This window comes from Alosa alosa, chromosome 21, assembly GCF_017589495.1.
Source record: "Alosa alosa isolate M-15738 ecotype Scorff River chromosome 21, AALO_Geno_1.1, whole genome shotgun sequence".
Lineage (NCBI taxonomy): Eukaryota > Metazoa > Chordata > Actinopteri > Clupeiformes > Clupeidae > Alosa > Alosa alosa.
This window is the reverse complement of record NC_063209.1, coordinates 27,509,411-27,516,910: the sequence shown is the minus strand read 5'-3', so window position 1 is coordinate 27,516,910 and position 7,500 is coordinate 27,509,411. Positions and strand designations below refer to the sequence as shown.

At 42.1% G+C, this 7,500-nt stretch overlaps 1 long non-coding RNA gene across 1 annotated transcript; it reads left to right on the top strand.

Moving 5' to 3' along the window:
* Positions 1-2,064: 2,064 nt before the first annotated feature.
* LOC125286014 lies at positions 2,065-7,303 on the top strand. Its single transcript, XR_007192116.1, has 3 exons — positions 2,065-3,290; positions 5,834-6,002; positions 6,381-7,303. It is a non-coding gene; the product is annotated as an uncharacterized LOC125286014 (long non-coding RNA).
* The last annotated feature ends 197 nt before the right edge of the window (positions 7,304-7,500 follow it).

Sequence of the window (7,500 nt, the reverse complement as noted above, 5' to 3'; positions counted from 1 at the left end):
GTGGTTACATGCACATGCGCGCACTCACACACACAATCGCACAGCTCTCAGCTGATTTGGGCTGAATCTGTGTACCAGCACTCATAAGCCGGGGATAGGCCTGCTCGGTACAAAGACCTACCTACCTCTCTCTCTCTCTCTCTCTCTCTCTCTCTCTCTCACACACACACACCATCAGCTAGTGCAATCTCCCATGGCTTCCCACAGGATCCCTGTAGATATGTTCCATTAATCTTCTAAGATGGTTATTACAGCCTTGTCGTATGTGTGTGTGTGTGTGTGAACGCTGAAAACCAGGCAGTACATCACACCACTTACATTTCCTCTCCCTGCCCTGAAGGTGTGTGTAAGTGTGTGTGGTTGTGAGAGAGAGGGGGTGAGAGAGATAGAGGGAGAGTGTGTTTAGAGTAGGGGTTGTCACGATTCTCCAAATCCTCAATTCGATTGATTTTTCGATTTTAAAGTCACAATTTGTTATCTTTTTTCCACATATGACTATTAATGCATTTCCTTAGATTGTTTACATTGTTTTGGCCTTTTCCTATTCTGTTTCAGGGGGTTTTATTTTGAAAAAGCTTTTTATTTTGAAACAAAACAAACATTAAGCATAGATGTGGACATAGTGAAATGAAACAACACAGAATGATTATGCATTATCACTTGCATTATCAATATGCATTATCACTTGCATTATCAATATGCATTATCACTTGCATTATCACTTGCATTATCAATATGCATTATCACTTGCATTATCACTTGCATTATCAATATGCATTTTAAGCCTTAAAGTAGGTGAATTTTGGACTGAAGATAGATCATCTTTTCACTTGCTAAGTTGAGATAGTTAGTGTTAATTGACGTGAATGAACCAAAAAAAAAATACTTCCACACCGGTGACTTCAAACTGGCTCAACTGGTTCAACAAGTGTGTGTGTTTTTGTGTCCTTCAAGATTGAGATGTAATTTCGATCGATTTCAACTTAAAACCGTAATCGTTACACCCCTAGTTTTGAGACTATGTAAGACGTACATGTATGTGTGTTTCGGACGGGGTCTCCATTTCCATAGAATAAAAATACCATTAATAATGCACTGTTGAAACATTGTCAAGTTAAAGGACATCAGAGCAATTGCTGCTGCACATGCTGCTCAGGGTGAACCACAGGCCTGATTGCGGGCCTACCCATTCTGAAACAAGTGCCTAGCAGGCTAGCAGACTACACGTACTTCCCACTGTTTTAAAGTCAAAGTTAAGTTAAGTGAAGTAAAGTGGTGGTTAGCAGACACATCTAGCAGACATTTAGCAGACGCAACAGCAGCTTCTGGACCCCCAACCCAGGGTGGAAAAACCGCTCCTCAGCCACGCCCATACACAGTTTCAATAGAGTTGCCTACAAAAAGCTACCATTTTTGCCCATAGAAGAAGATCTTGTATTTTACGACTTTTTCCTATGGGAAAATAACATCAGGATTTTGAATTATCGCTCATATTAAACTCTCGCCGGGACAAATAAATCAGAAATACAGACATTTTGCTCTACACACTTTCGCCCTCTGGCTTCAAGTGGATACTGTGACCTTCTGTATGTTAAGACCGCAAACTTTGATTTTTGCTACCCCAGAGCTAACTTGCCATAGGTAGATAGCTTCAATGAACACCCGGATCTCCTTATGTGCAAATATGGCAGCGAACTTCAGAGGTCTATAATTTCAAAACATTTCGGTCGCCCTCAGACATGACTGGACCAGACCAGACTTGGTTAAACAGCAGACCGTTTCTGGCTCACTGGCTACATCTCAAGTGGAAACAAACAAGCAACCAAGTCAGGTGTGTGTCGGAGGAGAAGCTGCTATGATGACTAAGGCCAGAGAGTCATTTGTGGTTTAAACACATGGGGCCAGAAAGAAGGTGTGAGGCCTTACAGAAGGAGAACACCTATATACACACTACACACACACACAATAGGCTAAATGCTCCGGGGGCTATCACTCACTTCCTTTCACTCACCCCTTCCTAGGCACACATGAGCACAGCCGCTCCCGCTCTCTCACACTCTCTCTCTCTCTCTCTCTCACACACACACACACACACACACACACACACACACACACACACACGCATCTGTCAGCTTGCCCAGGGCAGGAGCTAGGAAGTGTAATTAACAGATTGGATAAGACAAGGTGCTCATATGCTAAGGCAGAGCAAAACAAACTAACACAGGCAGTTCATGTGGCCCACCATGACTTGGCCCATCCATCTGTTTGGGACACACACACACACACACTGTCACGGAGTTACACCAAATCGTGTCAGTGGGCTATACGGAACTTTTCTAATATGCACGATGGCCCCTGACAAGAACAAATGCGTCTATAAACTAGTAACCTAACAGCACACCATTCCATGACATGTGTAGGTAGCCGTATATTCGATGTGTGTATAGATATGTTATAAATACCAAAAGGCCAAATGAAACAAGCTAAGGTGAAACGAAAGCTCTCTCTCCAGTCCAAACAACGAGGGCAGCCAACCTCGCCCTCTGTAAATCATGTCAACAAAACTTCAGACAGACAGTGACGCTATCAAACCTCGCATTTCACATGAGTCAAGCAGCAATCGACAACAGGTTTGAGGGACGGTGAAGTAAGATTTGACTTTGCTGTTTGTGAGAAACTAAGTTCGTGTGGCAGAACTTGACAGATCAGTGGGAACACGCGGTAGGAGGTTGCATGTGAAACTTAAAAACGCACTTTGTAACTCTCACTGAAGCATTTGCTAGCTAGCTAACCCAGCTCACATATCCATCTACCGACACTTAACTCAGGGGCATGCCACAACTTGTCACGATGCCAGCGCGCATAATCATCTCACTCACTTCCAGTGACTAATACACGGTGCGTGTTTCGTTACAAAACATAGCTACCATATGACTTCTCCTAAACTCTTAAATGTCCACCTGCGTTGTGGTTTCCCTACAACAATAACATATTTAGCAGCCGGGAATGTACAAAAACACCGTTTCCATGTCGCTAACCTATTTGGCGAGCCCTGTCGCGTAGTTAGCTCCATTACGTTACCTGCACAGAGGGTGTTTCCAAAGACAGCTTAGAGATACACTTTATCAACTGTTTTTTTTTTTTTCACCGTGAGCTGAGTAATGATTCACAAGTTAGCTGCTACTAGAATCTAAGCCTTTCTCACTGAGAATGTTTGCGATCGTCAGTTATGGCTGTTTGGCTAACAGGAGAACCTCTCGCAAGTAACGTTAAACAGGAGGCTAAAGCGAGTGAGTAACGCAACAACTTTTATCCAATTGCTTCATGATAAGATGACTACTTTGTCTCCGGACAGACAGACCAACACAATTGCTTTATGTGCTGTGTTCGCCACTGACAAGACAGGGAGTTGTCAACTCCAAACTACAACCGTCCCGCTTCATTCAGCTATCACTTCCGCACAAGACAGTTTCCCCGGTGGCTAGCGAGAGCTCTCATATATACCCCTCCCTAACTAGCTCGCGAGCCACTGCTTCTTCAATCCGATTACAGATTATCAAACACTTCTAACAAGAATGATTTAAAGCTTCAATGCTTACCTTTGGTATTCCGTATACAGTATAACAATAGCAAGAGTTTGATCAAAACCATATCGACTAAATTCATTGTCCGCACAACATTGACACACCACGAACGGTTTATTGTTTCGTTTTCTCCCTCTTAAAGGCGCCGTCGCCTGGCCTGCGCTGAGCTCGTACAGCTGCTGCTAGGCGGCCTCTCGCTGCCTGTCTCCAACGGCCTGACGTCATGCGCAGGCAGAGTGCGGGACCCTCCTCCTGTCACAAAAAAATACAATAAAATAAAATAAAATAAATATCAAGCAGCTCTGTCAGTGAAAATAATGGAGAGAGAGAGAGTGCAAAAGTCCGGTTACTAAGATAATTGTCGTCAGTTGGTTTATTAAAGCACATATAGGGGGTGTTTGTGATGGGTAAGTGTGAAGTGTGCCTACAGTTTAAGTGTTGATCCCTATTTAGTTAACTGTCCTGAGTAGCATACAAACTAAAGGTGGAAAAATATGGACACACTCACTCCATATTAGAAAATATTGATGTTTGTGAGAAATATTGTTTCTTGTGTAGCGCTCGCCCTCATGCGGTCAATAGTGGTACTGCCATCTCTTCTCTCTGCAATATCACGACGATTCATAAAATCATTGTAATGCTAATACACGTAACTTCATAAAATAACAATGCATATAGTACATGTTATATTAATTATTTAAATTGTTGTATTCATATGACTCGGCGTCCTCTGATAAGTTGGCCTTGGCTGTTTTCTTCCTATTGTAAGTATAAGTATATATACTCTTTTGATCCCATGAGGGAAATTTGGTCTCTGCATTTATCCCAATCTGTGAATTAGTGAAACACACACAGCACACAGTGTACACTAAGTGAGGTGAAGCACACACTAACCCAGAGCAGTGAGCTGCCTGCTACAGTGGCGCTCAGGGAGCAGTGAGGGGTTAGGTGCCTTGCTCAAGGGCACTTCAGCAGTGGATGTGGGCATGGGAGAGCAGTGCTCAACCACTTCCCCCGCCCACATTTTTCCTACTGGGTCGGGGATCGAACCGGTAACCCTTCGGTTACAAGCCCGAAACCCTAACCAGTAGGCCACGGCTGCCATGGCATTGCTCATTATAAGGTGAAAATGAGTGTAGCCTACTCGTGTGTTAACAGACTGTGCCAGTCTGGGGAAGAAATAAACATCTGACAAAAACGTACAGTAGGTGTCAGTCAGTTCCATTTTAGATTCTTAATTCAACGAAAAATGTCTTTTTTTAAAGTAAAGTAAATATTGTATAGCTTCAATTAGCCTACATTTTACTTATAGCACTATAACATATTCAATATGTCTTAAAACACTGTACAGGACCCAGCTTGATTTGTATACGGGCATGGTGCAATAGTCTTGTTTACCTCTGCAATGAATTGATTGTATATGTGTATTGTTGATGCACACGGGCATGGTGCAATATTCTATGTTTTCTACTTTAACTGTATAATGGATCCTGCAACCTAATTGTAATCACGTGACAAATGGAATTTAAAAGGGCAGCTGTGTAACACTGTTTGGAAGTCTGAGGAAGGGCCGTAAGGGCTTGAAACGTTACAAATAAAAAATAGCTGGTAGAGAGTTAACAAACATGCAATATAGGCACATAATTCATGTGGGCATAAAAACAGTTTATATGATACATCCTCCTTAGATGAAAAATGTCAGAGCCCACATTCAGAGTAATGGTTGTAGAACATTAGTGGGTATTTGCGCGGTGCGCTCTAGTGTTACTTTGACCAGGATGAGTAGAGCCATCTCTACATCGTGGAAACTATTTTACAAATTAAATTGGAGCATGGCGTCTGTGTAGGTCTCAATTAGGCTTGCACATCTGGATACTGCAATTTTACTCCATTTTTCTTTGTAAAAATGGCAGCCGTGGCCCACTGGTTAGCACTCTGGACTTGTAATCGGAGGGTTGCCGGTTCGAGCCCCGACCAGTGGGCCGCGGCTGAAGTGCCCTTGAGCAAGGCACCTAACCCCTCACTGCTCCCCGAGCGCCGCCGTTGAAGCAGGCAGCTCACTGTGCCGAGATTAGTGTGTGCTTCACCTCACTGTGTGCTGTTTGTGTTTCACTAATTCACCGATTGGGTTAAATGCAGAGATCAAAAAGTATATATACATACATACATTCAGATAATTTGCATCACCTGACAAACCTGCAGCGTAGTTTTAATATTCATCCCTGCTATTGCTATCTGTGAATTTACAGGCTAAATAACAACAGTATAACAAAAGAAGGCTGTGCTGCTCTGATGGCAGTTCTCTTATCAAACCCATCACACCTGACAGAGTCTGAGTGGGAATAAACTAAGAAACACATCAGCAAAGCACATCTCTGATCTACTGAAGGACTCACGCTGTAAACTGGAGAAACTGATGTAAGTAAACTGGCGTGTATGATGCAGTGACACACATAACTCAATAGTCACAATGGCGGAACAAAAACTTCCAGCATGGATGTCTATTCTATAAAGCACTGCAGTACAGTATCATACTCTTAAGGAATATACACATTAATAGCATTTGTCTTGTTAATGGTCTGAGTTTAGTACATAGAGAATGTTTCTCTCTTTCTCCTTTGTCTCTTTACCTGCCTCTTTTTCACTTGATCACTTACAGGATCATGCTCTGAACACTGTACCATATACATTGCGCGTGTGTGTGTGTGTGTGTACGTTTGGTTTGTTGTGTGCATAGGGTTTTTATGTCTTAAAACATTACTCACTGTTTTTTTTCTGCTCTTTCTCTCTCCACAGGCTTAATGACAACAGGATAAAAGAAGAAGGCTGCACTGAAAGGGAATAAACTAGGAGACTCGGAAGATTTCTGCTCTAAATGACAATCATAATTCTAAACTACAGACATTGGAGTGAGTGAAATATTTGACATAATGTAAAGTGGAATACTGTACAGAAATACTGATGGCATTCAAGTGATATAATGGAGTATGAAATAGTGAGTAATGAAACATAAATATTGATGATAGACTTAGAGTGCCCTCCATGGCTTGATTTTTCCTCATTGTTTTTATTGTGAGATTACGATATATCACCAAAAGATGATTTTTTATAACTGTTTTTGGTCAACTTTGCCAGGGGTGCCAATAATTCTAAAGGGCATTGTATGTAGTAAATATACATAATTATACAACAGTTAGGTCCGGTCCAGTCCAATCCAACGATCTATTACATATTTCTGATTGGACGAGAGCCGTTGCAGAGTTGGGAGATCCCAGGACATCCCCATTCAGACTCACCACTCAACCCAGTCTCACGTCTGAACGTGTCACTGTCACGTTAATTAATCTATTGGGACGTGTTGTGTAACACGTTTCCTTGTTAAAAAACGTGTTGAGCAGGACGTAATTATCGTGTTACTATCACGTTGTATTTCGCATTCAATGAGCCAACAGAACCACGTCATCTGTCAAAAAAGCCCGACCCAAAATGGCAAGAATGTTATTTGATGCTTTTGACGTGCAGTTTCATACTCTTAAGCCTGCTTTGAGTTGTGGGTTAGAAGGAGCCACCTTCTAGCTAGCAGTTTTAAAAGGCTGAACCCCAGAATCCAGAAACAAGATCCGAGCAGGGACGGAGAAAAAAGAAGAATCCAAATGGGAAATGAGGTGAGCCTTGCTACTGCCGCTAGCATGATCATTTTGCTAGCAATTGAGCAAAACATTTTAAAGTTGATTTAACATGAAATAGTAGCCTATGCATGGACAATACTGTGAATTCAGAGTAGGCTTGCACAACTTATAATTTAGCTAACGTGCATGATGTAATGTTACATTAATCTGTAAAACAGCTGTTGTCTGTGTAAATTAACATTGTAGCCTAATATTGTTAGTGTGGGCTAAAGCTAACAGCTGGGAGG